General features: G+C 41.8%; 1 protein-coding gene and 1 pseudogene across 3 annotated transcripts in view; both read right to left on the bottom strand.

Moving 5' to 3' along the window:
* CDK14 (cyclin dependent kinase 14) overlaps positions 1-18,209 on the bottom strand; it is a 348,112-nt gene that overhangs the window by 306,566 nt on the left and 23,337 nt on the right. The window lies entirely within an intron of this gene.
* LOC136655000 (5S ribosomal RNA) lies at positions 13,391-13,507 on the bottom strand (annotated as a pseudogene).

Genomic DNA, 18,209 nt, shown 5'->3' with positions numbered 1-18,209 from the left:
CAATCATCCATTTTTTACTTTTGTCCATGCTCTGGTCCCTAACCAGACAAAAGTGCAAGATATTGCTGAGTTCACCTAAACTCCAGCTTATTATGTATACCATTGCAGTTGTAGTATATCTCAGCAATTGTTAAAGCCACCTTATTGCCCAATCAGACAATTCTTTATCCAAGACAAAGATCCAGACAATTGAATGCTACCCCTACCATTTAAAAGCAGGAAAAAAAATCCCTGTATTTGTTCATTATTTGCAGATGTTTTGCCTTCATGCTGCAGATGCTTTCTATTACACAGTTGGCACAAACAGCAACATTTTTCTGCCTATTATAATCCCATTGGATTGAATTACTCCAAGCCACAATGACAATCTCTGCGTTGTAGAAAACTTACTTTTTAAAATGTAAAGGAACTGTAACAACAAGGTCATATCTTATCTACGCAAGAGTCAATTTTCATTACAATGCAAGGCCTAAGTAACTTGCCAAGAGAGAGGCAAATACATTACACCAATGGTTCCCAAAACTTTTTAGCACAGGGACCCACTTTGGGTGATGGCTTTTCTTAGATGGACTAGGAATCACTAAGGAAACATTTTTGTTTATTGTTTTATTTATGTATTTCATAGACTGACTTCAGTTGCCTTTAGGCAAGAAAAGCAGGATATAAATTGTTTAATAAATCCTAGACAAATGATCACGAAGAATACTATTTTTGATGGTATCAGAACCTATGCAGAAGTTCAAAAAGATAGATAGATGGGGACAGCAGTCCCCCATCTATCCATCAAGTGACCAAAGCTATTTCAGGCTGAAAACTGGATCACATTGCCATGCCAGCATCAGAGAATGTAGCAAATCATATAGGAAGTTGTTAGGAGGAGGCAAGGGGGGCAGGAACTTTACAGAGAAAGAAGAGCTACTAAACAGACACCACAGAGTGACCCACACAGAATGTTCATGCAACAGGGGGAAAACTATGGGAACAATTCATTTTATCTTGGGCATTTGTATGTGGAATCTAATGGATAAGCATTGTTAGGGTTATTAAACAAAAGGGTAGAAAGAGGAACAGATACATAAGTATAGTTCAAGACTGTTTTCCATAACCACATGATTAATTTGACCAATGCAAAACTTAAAGCAGCCGCCCACTAGCATGTCAACAGTTTCAAGAGTTGCTTTTCCTAGCCCTTCTACAAGTCTCATGTAAAAAGAGAAGTAGCAGCTGGCTGCCCTGTTGGCAAGACACAACTAAAAATTAAAAACACCATTTCTACTAATACTGTAATCCTAAACATGTATACTTGGAAGAAAATTCCATGAAAAATCAGTTCCACTAAATTCACAGTAAACAATGGAAACACTGGCTATGGCAAAACTCAAAGATCTTTAGAATACAAAAGTCTTACATACAGAGCTCTGCAATTCACTTGAATAGAGAAGTTGACAAAGTTGGACATGGCTACATCTGTGCACTGCTGAATAAGCAAAACCGAGGAGATCAAGTTGCAGCATTCCAAGAAAGCAAAAGCATTCCATAAAAAGCCATTTCTTTGGCATTTCATATTTTATGTTTATTAAAATGGTATTTGTGCCTGCTTTCGTCCAGTTCTGCTTTAACACATTCAAGTTAACACTGATAAATACACACATGCAGAGAAGAAAATTGGTAGCTGGAGAACACTAGAAACTGGTACAACATACTTGCAATAACCAACTGTTTTCATTTCCGTAATTACGAATTCCTGCCGTTACATGAGCCAATGCTTCCAAATTCTTAGCGTGGAGAAGCCCAGAGAGGAACAATTATTTATATTAGGTCTGAACGGTCTTCAGCTTCCAATGTTATAGAGGATGCCAGACACCATGGGTGACTTTCCACAAAGTGCATATCCATGCCAGAGAATTCATCAGTGCGTCTGCCACAATTTAACACAAATTTCCTCACATTTCAAACACATGGAACCCCACTCCCCCCCTTTGCACTCTTCCTCAGTCAAATATTATGCAAATTGTTAGGGGGAAAAGTCAATCTGGTTGAATGCTTTAATTGCATGTTGCGCTTACATAAAAAGGGGACATTTATTGATCAGCACAACTGAAAAGCTCCATAAAAGCAGCAAGTGTCTGATTGCCAGCTCATATTCAGACAAACAAGATATTAATTCATTTTATTAGGCCCCAATGCCAAAGAATCCTGTTACATATTCACAGCATGTTAGAATGCCCATCAGCACATAAACCAAATAATCTCATTAAAGAAACCAACAGCCATAAAGGTTTAATAAGCACACCCAACGGTATGCGTGCATACAAACACACAAAACATTTCATGTAAGGAGATACGTCCAATGGCTGAATACTTCACCTCTGCAGATTCACAAAGCAAAGACATATGCTGCTAATATTTCGGAATATGAAAACTGATGCCGCATGCTTACCAAGCCAGGCTTTGGAAGAATAGGAGACAAAAACCAGAAATCCTACGTATTTATTTTGACTCTACATATGTGTGATCAAAAAGTCAGGCTGCAGTTCTATCCCTACGTACCCGAGAGTAAGCCCCACTGAACACAGTGGGACATACTTCTGGGTGAACACATACAGAATTGCACTGAAGAATTCCACCTCTAAAGAGGCTGGCAAATTAGTGTGCCAACCCTACATGCAGTTCATCTACACCAGGGGTGCTCAATAGGTGGGTCGCGATCTACCAGTAGATCGAGAGGCAAAATGAGTAGATCGCGGAGCCCTGTCTCTCCAAACTGTTAATATGTCAGTTTCGTCTAGTGACTAGACGAAACTGACATATTTAGCTGACACTAAACTGAAACTGACACTTTAGCTGCTCTTCAGGCATGCAGCAACAAAACTGAGGAAGCTGACTAGACTCCAGCAGGGGCTCCGTACATTAAAGGGGGTGTCTGTCAGATGCTTCCTTCTTCCTGGTAGATCTCCGGCTTTGCTGGGTTTCAAAGTAGCTCTCGAGCCAAAAAAGTGTGAGCACCCCTGATCTACACTGTATCTACATCTATATCTACACGCACTATATCTTAACATTTTAGTCTTCGAGATCTCCTTGCAGTTTAGCCTTCTCACAAAACTAAGCACTTCAGAATTACAAGGGAAGAAGCAAATTGTTTGGTTTCTACATAAAAATGATTTCGTGTTGGATGCATTCAAATCAGGCAAACCCCTTTAAGGCATTCCAACAGAGAGAATTCTACTACACAAGTATCCATACATTTGAATAATCTTCTAATCACTCAAGCATGGAAGTCCTTGAAGATTTACGGGAGGTCAGGATGAAGATAACCTGGGACCTACAGCAATTGGCTTTCCTGAAATGGGGTAAGTTTTCATTGGAGCCAACACACACAATCAAGCAAACTTCAAGATAGCAGGACGATTAATTCTTGGTTCAAATTACATCATGTTGAACAACATTACTTCATAAAGGCACTCCCCATATCCCTGGGGGTTCCATTCCACCCTCACCACCATGGATATGGACACTGCGGATATTGGGAGAATCCTATATAAAAGCACTGCACAACACACACCCCTCGCACCACATTACCTTTACTTTCTTTTATTGTCTTGCTTAATTCAGGAAGAGTTTCTTGCTTAAGACAGGAATGTGTCATGCAGGTGAGGAGCCTACACACTAGAGCAGCCATTTTCAACCACTGTGCTGTGTCACACTGGTGTACTGCGAATGGTCCCCAAGTGTGCCACGGGAATTTGGGAGTGGGTCGTTTATCAAGAGGACCATTGGGGATGTGAGCCCCTCATTGACAGCATAGTGTGCCTTGTCAATTGTCAAAAAAACATGGTGTGCCTTGACCATTTTAGTGCCTTGCCAGTGTGCCCTGAGATGAAAAAGGTTGAAAATCACTGCACTAGAGGGAGGTGACTAACCAATGTTTAAAAAAATGGAGGAACTGTCCTGCTCCCTGTTAACATTCAGTTAGTGTCCTAGTGTCCAGGCTCCCTGCCTGCATTTCGTATTCCTGTCTTAAGCAAGAAATTCTTTCTGTATTAAGCAAGACAATAAAAGAAAGTAATAAAAACAAAGGTAATGGTTGTGGAGGGGCTGGTGCAGAGAACCACAGATGGGTGAAACCACAGATACTGGATTCGCAGATATGGGGGGAACACATGCACCTTTACTGTGGAGAGCATCATGTACTCTATAGTCTCAATAGTTGAGACTATATCTTCTGAATTGAAACAATACTGTGACTAACTGCAATTAGGCTGAAGTTATAATTCAAGAGTCATAACATGGGAATAAAATAGGTCCCAATGGATTGGTGTGATGTTAAATATTAATAAAATGGATGTACTAAGGGCACAAGCCTTTCTCTATGTTGTATTAATTTATCTCACGCAGCTGGTTAGCTGACTACATCTGTGACATGAGGCACACAAAATGCAACATCAGTGACGCACTTTCAAAGAGTACATACATATACAGTGCCTCAGTCCTGTACTGGACCTCACAAATACACATTTTATCACACCACCTTTAGCAGTCAGACCAATTGCCAGTACCAGTCAGCTGGAAATCCTGATAGTTAAACACAATAGCTAAACACAGTTCTGCTCTATCAGAGCAGCATTTCTCAAAATGTGCTCCTAGGAGCCCTGGGGTTCCCCGAGGCTCCTTCAGGGGCTCCACAAGCACACCATAAGTGGCCCCCAACTGGCCCTTGCCAGGTTTGCATATCTATCCCTCCCATGTGGCTCTCCTTCCTCATTCCCTTCCTGTTCTGGCTCTTTGCCAGTATTCAGCATTTGGCTTTGTGCTGCCCCACCCTGGACTCCCTGGGATTCTTTTTAGGAGGGTAAAGGGCTCCAGAGACCAAAAAGTTTGAGGACCGCTGTATTAGAGCATGCAAAGTATTCAGACACTTTTTTTTAAAGGCCCCAAAGTAAAACTTTGTATTTCACATGTGCTGCTGTCAGAATTATCCAAATGACATCTTTTTATCTGCCTGTTTGATGCTTCTGCAGAGCCTGAAATTTGCTGTTCGGAAAGTTCTCCCCTTTGGAGCTTTGCTGTCAGGTTACATTATGTCACAAAAATCACACAGGTCCCTTGTCACGTGTTGCCATTCAGCTGTATTGCATGCAAACATCTTAATAAAAGATGCAGACTATGCATTACTATACTCTCTCTGGACACATAGGGTTATATTTGCACAAAATAAGAAGGCCTTCACCAGACTCATTTCAATGTTGAAAAAAACCAAAAAACAAAACTGACAATGCAATTTCACAAAAATTTTACACTAAATTTTCCACAGTAAACATGGAGAAGGCGGGGCAGTATCAGATTAAGGCACTAAAAGGAAACAAGATTAAATTGTATCTGGGTCTGGAAAAAGTATATATATTGACTACTGTATACAGAAGCTTCCCTATGTAAGGACAGGTTAGGTTTCAGGGATCTATATCCTAAGGCTTTTGTGGTCTGTATGACTATCTTTAAAATTAAAATTGCCTGTGTTTTGAAACAATAGTCCATTAAAATCCCAACCTTCCTGAAGGTTGGAGTGTCTTGATCCTACCCTTTGAGAATGCCCATCACAAGTATGGGTGAAACATTAGGAATGCAAGATTTTAATGGACTGTGGTCTCAAAACCTGGACAATTTTAATTTTAAATATTTCAGGAATTTGTTTGTAAATTTTGGTTCTTAAGAACAACATCACTTATTACGTGCCACTATTAGTGCCACTTTCCCCTGGGGGCTGGGGGATAAGAATAAGCCCTCAGTTTGGCTGCACTTGTCGTAAGAGGCGACTAAACAGCCACCGGGTAGATGGGGCTCGTCAGCCTGGGAAGGCAGCTCATCTGAGAGAAGGAAAACTCTGATCCCAAACCTCCACTGCCTTGTGGCTACATCCAGTTATGGAAAAGGCTTCAGGAGTCAACCTCGAGGCAAAATCCGGAGCCGGAGTCCCTGAGGCAGTTCATGGCTGAACACAGTCACGTTCTGGCAACTCCTGCGACGCCGCTGGAACCAACCGTATTGGCCTCTGCCTTTCCATTGGACCATTTCAGCGACGTGGAGAGGGGGGATTTGCTGCATGGGTAACAGCCTATCCTCCATACCTACTTTACCCAGGCTTTGCGCACTGGAGAGGACACTCTGTTCCAGAACCACCATTCAGAGCGTGACACCATAGTCTTCCGAGACTGAAGGATGCCAACATTAGTGCCACTGTAATAGTGGCCACAGTTTGAGAAACCCTGGTATAGAGTATTGTACTGTAGGTGCAGTGTAAATATCCTTTAAAAAAAATTTCACAAACTGTGGGTTGCAATCTGACTGTTGGTGGGTCCCAAAGCTTTAGCTGATAGCTGAGAAGGCAAATGCATGGAGTCCTATCGAAAGCGAAATTAAGCTACACATTCATGTTTACTCACGAGTAAGCAAACTTGCCTTGCCTCATTTTCAGGGTCAAGCAAAGAGGAATGCAAGGCCACCAGAATGGTCTTGATCTGATGAAAATGGAGCTCAACAAATGCTCCAGAAGGCAGCCCTCCCCCCATAAAAAGAATAAAACAGAGGCTTGAGCTGGTAAGATGCTTTTTTTCTTTTTTAGATCTGTAAATCTATGCGGGTCCTGATAGTGATAATTTAAATATAAGAACTTAAATTGAACTGGGCACTGGGTAGCGATGACAATCTCATTGATTTTTTTTTTTGGGGGGGGGGTGCTATTACAGGCAGGCTACAGAGAAAATTCACTTGCTGGATCAGGGCTGGCTTCCCCTTATTTGTTTGTTTTACTTTAATTAATTATTTTACTTTGCTTGAGGAAGTCACTTCCAGCCATGACATCACTTCCAGTGGGTCCCAGACAGATTGTCATTCTAAAAAGTGGGTCCCAGTGCTAAAAGTTTGAGTCTACTCTATATACTCTATGTTGTGTGAACTTACCTTGTAAAGTAGGCTAACAGGGCTTGCTGGGACTGGCTAGAATAAAGACAGGGAATGTTCGGGAGCAACATGTTAAACACCAACACCAACACTGACATATAGCCAGGCATGATTGTATCTTAAAAGTTCTCAAGCTGAATGTTCTTAAGGGTAGTTCAGAAGCTCACCTCCCTATCAGGATCAGATAGAAAGATGGCATTTCATTAGTGATTCATCTGCTTTCCATATGGCTTTAAAGTGAGATGACTTAGCATATAGCCATTGAGCACATAGAATAACTCTTAAGATCTTGGATAAGTCTCTTTGTAAATGTTTTAGTGTCACACACATACATGTACGCTTCACATACTATTATGAGATCACCACAAAAGAACCAAAAACCCTGAAAATGTCTACTGAATTCATTCCCCCCCCCCCACATAGTTTACCTATTTTCCTTTCCACTTAGGACCACTTTCCATTAAGCCTTGGAAAAAGCAGGATAAAACTCATTTAAATAAGTTCTGGGCACCTTAAAAACAAAAAGTAAGGAATATAATTCACAGCAACTATAGGGTTCAACAAGCTAAAAGGAACTGTAGGTTTCCAGGGCCCTGAATCAACAAGCTCAGATATCAAAACTTTCACCAGTCCAAAACGGTATTTGGAAACAAGAAGAAAAATTATTGGGGTAAGATTTCTTGCTTACCTAGTAATATGGTTAAATGTTCCTCAAGTCCACCTGTGCAATACAGGAGAACACTTGAAATAAGTTGTAAAGCACCTTGAGTACCTAATTTTACACAAGCCATTGAACAACAAAGGTGAATAAACTGGCCCAGCAATGCAATCAGAATGAAGAGAGTGAGGCTGCAATCCCATCCATACTTACCTGGGAGCAAGCCCCATTGACTAGAATAGGACTTACTTCTGAGTAGACATGCATAGCATTGGGCTCTGAGGGCTACATTATCGGCAGGGTCTCCAGCAGTCTAAGTGCAAAGTAATGCTGTTTTCAGGAAGCAAATTCCATGACCGTATGATGCTAAGCAGATCCTTCCCTAGAGCAGGGCTTGGCTTACATGTAAGTCCTTGCCAGGAGCACTTGCAATAGAATTGCAAAGGAGCTGCTAGCTACATAGTGCAAGTTGCTTAAAGTTAATTCCAACCACTATCGCACAAAAAATTTGGTCTATCTTTAGCTCGCTCTCCTCTGCCTTGTGAGAGCAAAGGAAAAAATGTTAACAGCAGGTCAGTTAATGCTTAAACATGGCAATAAAATATTTGCATTTACTGAGCCTGATCATGTGCATTAAAATGTGATTTACAGCAGACAGTCTCTCAACATGGCCGATAACAGAAAAAAAATTCTTAAAGTACAATACTGCAGACACATGACCCATTCAAATATATGACAGCAGAACAGTGAAGGATCAGCCATTCTGGTAAACCTCAAAAAAACCCTTGATGCCACCATTTACTGCAGAATGCTTCCTTATGCAACATATACATTTTCCCTACCCAGCATCTGAGATAATATAAAGACCCCTTTAAAGGTCTTTCAAAAACTATTCTAAGAACATAAGAAGAAGAACATAAGAAGAGCCCTGCTGGATCAGGCCAAAGGCCCATCTAGTACAGCTTCCTATATCTCACAGTAGCCCACCAGTTACTGGGTTTGTGGGTCACAACCCAAGAAACTAAAGAGATTAGATTTCTAACTTTGCACATTTATACGTGAAGCACACCAGGTTAACAGAATATGATTCAAAGCAAACATATTTACTACTTGGCCTTTATCTGCACAGGGAATTGAATCAAACGCAGTTGTTCATGTCCTGCCTGAAAAGTTAAGATACAAGTAGCTAAAGTATAGGCACTCAATGAGCATATGAAATACAACTGCTTAATGACAAGAGTGTACGGTAGGCAGTTCCAAAACTTATGTATCCGTGCAGCACTTTGTAAGCACCAGCATTTACTATTCCCATCACTCGGGGAGGGGGGGACATGCTTGATGAGTATTACCTAGGCAAAAAGAAAACCCTTTGAGTGTACATCCATCTTTGCCAAACGCCAGACTAATGTGGATGCTTAAAAACACTTGTTAATCAAATGACAGCAAGGCAGCTACAGCTGGAGAAGCTCTTTAGCACAAGACCGCCAAGGCACATTTAAAGCCATAAATAATTTACTTTGAAAACACCAAGCTACTGGGTGACAGATTTCCATTCTGCTTTCAGCACTCAGCTCTAGACTCATACACATTAGCACTATCTGTACTATACACATACACACAGACTCAGACTTACTGAAAAGATACCTCACCACACTTTTTCGGCTACGCTGCTGCTTTAGGGCGCAGAACTTCATCTGGGCAATTAAATTTTATCTACATATGAGAAGGGGGAATTTAAGGAGTTGTTAAATCTAAAGGTGCAATCTAACTCCATGAAGATCAGTGGTAGCTCTGCCCTCTGTTTCAATGATGCATGAAATACACCACAAATCCAAGTCCCTGGTTCCCCATTCTTACTTGAAATAAAGAGCAGAATGCTGTCTGGGTACCAGACATGTCAAGAGCTGTGTGTGAGGCTTGCAACTGCACTCTAAGAATGTGATAGGTGTTCAGGCACAGGCAACTTCTCAGTTGAATGGTCAAAAGTGGGGGGTGGGGGGAGAAAAGAATAACAAAGGAAGACACTGACTAGGAAGCCAAGATAATAAAGTTCACCATTAAGTTTGTTTACACTTTCTGGTTAATATTAAAATCTCAAAGTCATGTTTTTCCATCTCCTTCCTTCTCTCACTTGATAAGAGTTGCAAAAGATCAACTTAATCCTGTAAGTTTTTTGTTTGTTTTTTGTCCAGTACAGAGGATCTCAAACTTTTAGCATCCACTTTTTAGAATAAGAATCTGTCAGGATCCACTGGAAGTGATGTCATGACTGGAAGTGACATCATTAAGCAGGAAAATTTTTCACAATCCTAGGCTACAATCCTACCCACACTTACCCAGGAGCAAGTCCCATTTACTATCATTGTTAAAAGCATATACAGGTTGAGACTAATTATTCTTGTGGGTTCCCTTCCAAGCACTCATGGATAAAAGTGGATAAATGGATATCCATTTGGAAAAGTGGATAAATGGATAAAAAGACTCATGGATATCCAAGCACTAGTGGATAAAAAAAATGCACTATAGCAAATCAATTTAAAAAACAAAGTTTCTTTGCTCCAGTGATTGAAAAACTGCCTTGCTGACCTTTTGACTCTAAGATAAGAGTCATTAAGAAGACAATCCATCAGCACTTCACTCAGCCCCTACCTTCACCAATGCAAAATGGTCAGGTTTCTTTCGTGTGCTGGGGGAAGGGAGGGGTCCAAAGGAGAGAGAAGGATTGATTGATTGTTAGCCTACTGCCCTGTCTCTCTCTCATTATGGAGGCTATTGTTAAAGGACTGTTCAGTTTTTAAAACTGATTTTAAAGGGATGCATTTTTCCCCTTCTCCAGGGATCAGCACATTCTCTCTCATTTGCAGGGAGCCATTCATGTTGAGTCAAATCCGTGTATAAAAAAATCCGTGTATAAATAGGCTGGACCTGTAAATTGTAGCCTGTTAAAAGTACGGATCTGTAACATTTCCCCAAAAGCAGTAACATACTATGGTGGCATCAAGTCTATTAAAAATAAAATATTGAAATGAATAGGGTTCCACCTGAAATTGGCTCGTGACCCACTTAGTGGGTCCTGACGCACAGTTTGAAAAATATTGGTCTAACTGGTACATCAAGAAAGAAGAGGCTAAATTTTAAAGAGGATTAGTTTGCTTGGTCAATATCCTCGAATTTGGAAAGAACAAACATAAGCTACATTGCAGGCCTTCTGTAATATGAACACACACCCCAAGAGGCTAGAACCATATTTTCTAGAGTATGGTTCATCATTCCACAGAGGGTGGGGAGAGAAGAAGAGTGCATACAAGTCCCAGAGTTCTGTAGTTACTGCAGGATGGGCATTGTGACACAGGAAGATACTGCTTATGTAGTGGCCAGAAGGGAGACTCAATTAGGGTAGAGCTGAGCAGATGGAGTAGCAGTAATGTAAAAGTTTGACAGATATACCCAATCAGACCTTGTGATGAAAAGCAAAAGTGGAGCCCATTATTCTAGCCCCTACCTTGAAGGGCTAGCAATCATCTCCCACTTCTCTCCTCACCAGGGGCCAAAAGGGTCCCTGTCCCTTCAGAGTTCCAAAGCTGTAGCTCCTTAGCCTGGCCACTAAAAAATTGCCCAATCCTTTGCCTCAGTTGTGGCTTCAATGATCACATAGCGTTGGGAACCAATGGAAACCCAAGTTGAGCCACTTCTCCCAGGGTGGCTGGCTTGAGTTAAGACTCCTTGACTCAGTTTGCATGGGGTCTCTGCTGCTCTGGGTACTCCTTCTGGGTCCTCAAGCCACTGCCTCCAGATTGCAGCAGTGGGATGTGCAAAAGATGCCGATGCCATCAATCCAAAATATGGAGGGTTTTAATGACATTTGAGGGAGGGCAGTCCTGAAGTTGTGAAGACCACAGTAACCCAACCATCATCTTCACTGTACAAAAAGAGTAACAGTGCAATCCCAAAACAAACCGCCAAGTTATTTCTTTATGAGAAAGGGGAGGAGGAAAAGAGGAAAAAGGGTTTCGGGCTACTTCACATATTCTAGAGATCTAGGAGAGGACACATCTTCATGGCATATCCCAGAACACAAGGCACATTTTTTAAAAAGTATACATATATTCTACCTTTATGCCACCATGGAACTCAAAAGAGCCAATACAGAATTCTCAAGCAATCTCCCAGGCAAGCACTGACCAGACCCACCACTTCAACAAGGTGGCTGCCTCCCATGCCTTCAGACCAGACACTGGAGTCAGATCCAGACTTCTCTGTGTGGTCACATGCTGCAGAGACCAACTGGTGCTTCCCTTACAACATATGTTCTGAAACTGATGCATCCATCTCTCATTTTACTGTGTACATATCAGGCATGTGAAATGTACAGCGCACATGAACAGAACTGTCCATTGGTACAAGTAGTGTCAATCTCCTGGCAAATACAAGACAGGTTTAGTCCTCTTCCTTCTGCTTATGGTGCATCAGTGCTTCACTTTAATTATTCCAGGTGCTTTTGTATACTGGTATGAAGGTAGCCCTTTCACAATAGCACTTTCTTGCCAATCATGGCCAAAAAAAAGCTTTATTTACAGCTGTGTAAGAAAGCAAATAAGAAAAGGTCATACCTTTTAGATACAAGCACATGTAAGTATTTGTGTATAATAGTAGCTAACACAGTAGACCTCTGCTGCAGAATAAAAAAAGATGCCATTCTTTGTAGCAATACATTTTCAGCAGCATGATTTATTTAAGTTGCTTGTTTTGCTTCTTATGTTGAGCTTCAAACCTGTCTTGAAGTGACTGTGTGTCCTCCCTCCTCCCCCACACTTAGCCCACTTATTTCCTTATTCAATGGTAAATGGAGAAAAGCTGCTCAACACAATTATACACCTAACATAGTTAGGAAGATCTGTGGAACATCTGCAATCTCAAATGGAAGCTCAATGGTAAACTCTGGGATAAACAAAGAGGAAAGCAGACAGCTTTCAACTTTTGATGAGAAAATGCATCATTTTGCAATTGAAAGCTTATTAGATTCCGAAAAACCGAATGGTAATGGTAACATCAAAGGCCAGTCTTCAATACTGGAAGGGCAGGGCACATTTATAAAATGTGACATGAGTTTCATAGAGTTGTGATCTCTAGCAAACTGTTCCCGCTAATATGTTTTTCAAAAAGCGGCAGGAGAACTTTTTAAAACAGGATACCTAGAACTGGTGACAGTTACAGGACTAACAACACTAAACAAGCCACAATTAAATGGTATTTATATTGCTCACACCGATGTTTATACAGCACCTGTGACCTGCAGTTATGATGACTATGTAGGCTGAACCCTGTACTCGCAGCAATTTGTCCTGAGCCTTCCGATCACAGTGGGTGTAGGTAGGGCATAACTCTTCTGAACGAATCCTGAATTCACTAAAGATCTGCACAGGATTGGGACACCAGAAAAGTTAGTGTTTTCTTATTTTTGTTCTTGTTGCACATTTTAGCTATGTGAATTTCTTTTACTCTGAACTAGTGTGTGTTCTATGCCACTTTAAAAAAAGAGAGAGCCAGATGACTATTGCATGCGAAATTAACACATTTCTGGACCACTCATGCGACTGACCACAATGAGACTGGCTGTAGAGCCACAAATGAGACTGGCTGTAGCTCAGTGGCACAGCATTTGGTTTGCAATGTTTTGCACACAAAAGGTCCCAAGGCAAATTCCAGGCATCTCCAAGTACAGCTGGAAGAGTTGCTGACAATGGTTGGCAACCTTCAGTCTCGAAAGACTACGGTATAAGCCTACAGCACCCAGTATTCCCAAGCGGTCTCCCATCCAAGTACTAACCAGGTCTGACCCTGCTTAGCTTCCAAGATCAGAAGAGATTGGGCATGTGCAGGGTAACAGCTGCTGCCAAACCATGCAATGATACATAGTCCAATTCTATAGAAGGCAACTTCCTAAACACTTAAGCCACAATTAATCCTTCAAGGTGCCACAGATTTTTTTTAATTGTTGGTTGCAAGCACACAAAAACAGATACTTGCATGTTAAGTATTATGTGTGAACAGTGGCCCACACATTGTTGGCAAGAAAATTTATAATCTAGGAATACCTACATCTGAAGAGCAAAACCAACAACTGCCCCTTTGCTGTGAGTTGTGTATGCAACCAACATCTTAAATTGACTGGTTGACCTTAATTTTTCTTAAGAACACCACATTTCTAACCTATTTATATTTAAGTCAGATGCTAACTATAGCATAGAAAAATTTCTGTTTATAGCAGAGTCTCAAACCAGCCAAACTCAATAACTAGAGCTTTATTCCCCTCTACCCCGACATGATCCATGCTAAAGCTGAGCACCTAAATCCCTCTGGTTTCAATGCTTACTGAAATGAATTCAACTGATAGGTGCTTGGCCATCTATGAAACTTGTTTGCAAGCTCAAAACTAGCACATATTATAAGACTGGCTTCTTTTCAGGAACTAATCTAGGATTATTTAACAGTACTTTCCTCAATGCCCAATATTACAAGATGGCTTAAACAGCCATCATTTCAAACAACATACAGAGAGGCACAAGAAACTGGAATTGTAATCCACATTAGAACAATTAATATCCAATACTGGCTTCTATGGGGCTCAGGAAGTGTTTTAAAGAACTACTTCACATGCCACCTGAATATACGAGTTTAATATCGTATTAAATTCAGAATCAGACTAAACTGTGAATCTGGAAGGAACAAGCACTGATAATTTGATCAACATAATCTGAGACACTACGGTGAACTTCAACACAGTTCAAGGGCAGTATTTTTGCATTTCCCTTGGAGTTTCCAGAATCTTCCAGAAAATGACAACCCAAACAGCAGTATCTGGGCAAGAAATGGGGAGAAGATACATTTTTAGCCATGGTTTCCCTACCCCACCCCATAAAGGTGAATACCCTACATTCCCCCCCCCCCAGAGGATATCCAGGGACACCATTATATGGCATGGTCTCATTCTACACACATACACACACCATGCTTGCTGAGGGTATATGAATGAAGAAGACTCAAGCCACAGCAGTTCAGAGCACAGATTACCAACTCAAAACCTAACGTTAGGCATGCCAAGGGTGGATCCAAGAAGGGGGCCATGGGTGTGTGCCCCCCCAAAACAGCCTCACCAGCAGAGAAGGGATGGAGAGCAAAATTGGGCAAAACGGGAACGCCCACTGGGAAGGGTGCCTGACTAGCAGAGTTGGAATGGGAGCCCAGGTCTACCTGGCAGGTAGATCTGGGGTCCAAGTTCAGGCAGGAGGCCAGGTCTACCTGCCCAGCAAACCTCGACCACGGAGGCCTTAAGTTCAACCAGGAGCCCAGTTCTATCTGCCTGGCTGATCTAGGCTCTGCAGTTAATGTAATGCTCATGCTCCCCCCCCCCCACACACACACACAAATACAAACACTTATCTGCCCCTGAGGCATGCAGAAAATAGTTAACAGATCCCCTTCATAACTGGATTACTAACTAAATGTTTAGTTTACCTCCTTTGCACTGCAATTGATTCCATCTCTCAGTAAGCCTTCTGGCAAGCCTTCACTTCTGTAAATGAAGCCATCCTTCTCTATTTCCTTCTCTCAGGAATTTATGCCCTTCCCTGACCCACACCTACCCTTAAGATTCAAGAAAATGGTTTCCATCATGCATTTTTCTGAACTGGCACCTGAGCATGTAGGCCACTTAATATCTATGGCAGCAGGTATGCACTGAATAAAAGGGAACCAATTAAGCATACATATGCGGAACAAAATTAACCCATTTCTGCCCAGCCCACAAGTGTACACAATTTATCCCTGTTGCATATATGCAACAATGGGCAGAAATGGCTTAAGCCTATACCACTTCCAAATATTTGGGCCCAGAAATGGAAGGCACTGAGGAACAGTATCAACTAGCAAAACATTTAAATTTTGCAGCAAAACCGAAGGAGAAAGTTAGGATAATCTCTTTGGCTCTGTTAAGGTGGCAAACAGCTAGCGGCTTTTTCCCCCCTTTGGTTCATTAAAAACATATCTGGAGCAGTAATGCATAGATTCTGGAACAACTACAGTTGGCCTAAAGTTACTCTTAGAAGAGCCAGGATTGCCTTCGCTTCTTTCATTCTCTTTGGATTTGCTTAAGAAAAGATAATATGCTAAAATAAAAACAGCACAGATTCCAGGCACATGTGATGGGATTTTCAACTAAAGGCACTCAATGTTTTTCCCAAGCACTGCAGCCTCCCTCACTAGTGTCTCATAAATATTTGTTCTTAAAAAGGGCAAGAGAGACCACCATGTAGCCATCTTCCACTCTGCTGCCTCCCCTTTCCTTCAGTGCATTGCAATGAAAAGTTATACCGCTCAAATTTAGCTCTCAGATGCCACTTTAGAAAAAGCAGCAATACATAATGAAAATATCACATCAAGACTCCCCAATAACTCTGTTCAGAATCCTAGTCTTGCTCTCAGTTTAACATAATTCTCAGAACTGAGAATCCTGTCCTGAACACTTGGTGGAAGGCAGTATATACAGGTGAAGCCTCTTTATCCACGGGGGTTCTGTTTCCAAACCACCACCACTCCTCTGTGGATACTGGAATCCATGTTTTTTAGAGCCCACCTTTGCTCCAAATGTGATCAGAGCCTTGCTCTGCTCGCATCTGGAGCTGTTCTGAGCTTCTGAGAGCCTGCACACCACCTCACGGTGGTGCACAGCCTCTCCAAGCCTCAGAAAACCTCCCAGGCGTGACTGGAATAAGGTTCTGGTCCTGTCTGGGAGATCAGTGGGGGCGGGGGGATCTGGTGGGGTTGGCATTCACAGCAGGGCAAATCCACAGATAAAGAGGCCCCACCTGTAAATGAAATCAATACACGGACACTTATGAACTCCTGCTTTCCATGTGTACAAGAAGAACCTTAGAATCCACATTTTTCCCAATTGCCCGAGAATGTAGGGCAGTGGTCCCAATCTGTGAGATGCAGCTCCTGGGAGCTGTGGCAGATGGCAGGGGCATCACAGGATGCTCGCTGCCTAGTGATGCTGAAAATGGTGGTTTTACTGGGGTAAAACTGGGGGCAAAACTGCCTTGTTCAGAATAGCTATAATTTACAGTAACATTTTTAAGTTCACCTGCAGTTCAGACCACCAGCATTAAATTAAGAACTGCTCAATGTAGAGGATTAAACATTGGTCAACTTTTACAAGGACATCAGTTTCCATGTAAGTTCAACAGTATGCAAGATGTTCCCTTTGTTTGCAGGTGTCTTCCTTTACAATCAACTCCAGTGTTTATAACAGAGATAGCGTAATTGAACCACTGGCAGCCCTTTCTTTTTTAATTCAGGTTAAAGCAGAGGAAATTGGATTTTGGTACTTAATGCCTCATATGTGAAGGTGCACTGAAACATTTTAATGAAGTCCTATGACAAAGGGAGATTCAAAATGATTAAATAACTCTGATGAAAAGCACTGATCAGCACCCAGTGCTTATTTCCTTCTCTAAACTTGAGCATGAGCCATTTCTGACCTCACACACAAGGGAATACTAAAACCTGGAGTGTTCCACCTACAGAAATCTAATTACACTAGCTCCAATTTTGTGCTAGAAACTTTTCTTTTCCAGGGGAGCCATCACAGTAAACTAGACATAGCCTTTAAAACTAAGCAAAGGAACCACCAGAACTAAAAGAGAAAAATACTTTTTTATTTGAAGAAACAGTTTGAAGATAACATTTGGTCTTCCTTGAACTTCAAAGAAGGTCATACATTTCCTCTGCTGACTACCGATTTCTCTGAAGGGCTCCTCATTTTAAGCAAGATAGAATAGCACATACCAGAGGCTAACTAAACCACACTGATTTGGGAATAGAAGGAGTCATAGCCTGCTAACTGAAATACCCCACCTCCCCCCATTCTCTACTTGTCAAGAGACATCTACCAGGAAAGCAGTAACAGGAAATAGGAGCATGTAGACATTCTATCTTTGCAAGATATTTTAACTTTTGTTCCTGTTCGATGTTCTAAGATATGTCAAATGCTAACATACCATAAAGCACATATTCATAAAGGACTAAGAGCCCAATTCTATCCAGTTTTCCAGTACAACTGTGCCAATGGAGCATGCACTGCATCCTGTGGTGGGGAGGTAATCACAGAGGCCTCCGCAACGTATGAGAACATTTGTTCCCTTACCTTGGGGCTGCATTGCAGCTGCACAGGTGCTTGAAAGTTGGATAGGATTGGGCCCTAAGGCTACACACATGGATGGAAGTGAACCCCATTGAATTCAGCAAAGTTTCTCAGCAAATATGCATAGATTTCACCTATATGTCTAAACTGGGCCTAACAGCTTCTCACATGCTAGGTGTGTACCACTCCCCCACCTACAGACTGAAATATGAATGAATGAATGTCAGTTGCGAACCTACCATTAGGTCCGATGGGGAAAATGCCCAAGATGCGAGCCTCTAGGAGCCTGCGGAAACCTCTCTGAGGCTCCCCACAGGGTCGGAAACTGTGCTTCCAGTTTCCCAGAAGCACAGTTTATAGCGTCAGGGAACCTCAGAGAGGCTTCCCTAAGGCGGG

This window comes from Tiliqua scincoides, chromosome 5 (assembly GCF_035046505.1).
Source record: "Tiliqua scincoides isolate rTilSci1 chromosome 5, rTilSci1.hap2, whole genome shotgun sequence".
Taxonomy (NCBI): domain Eukaryota; kingdom Metazoa; phylum Chordata; class Lepidosauria; order Squamata; family Scincidae; genus Tiliqua; species Tiliqua scincoides.
The sequence above is the reverse complement of the archived record's forward strand: the minus strand, read 5'-3'. Positions and strand labels throughout refer to the sequence as shown.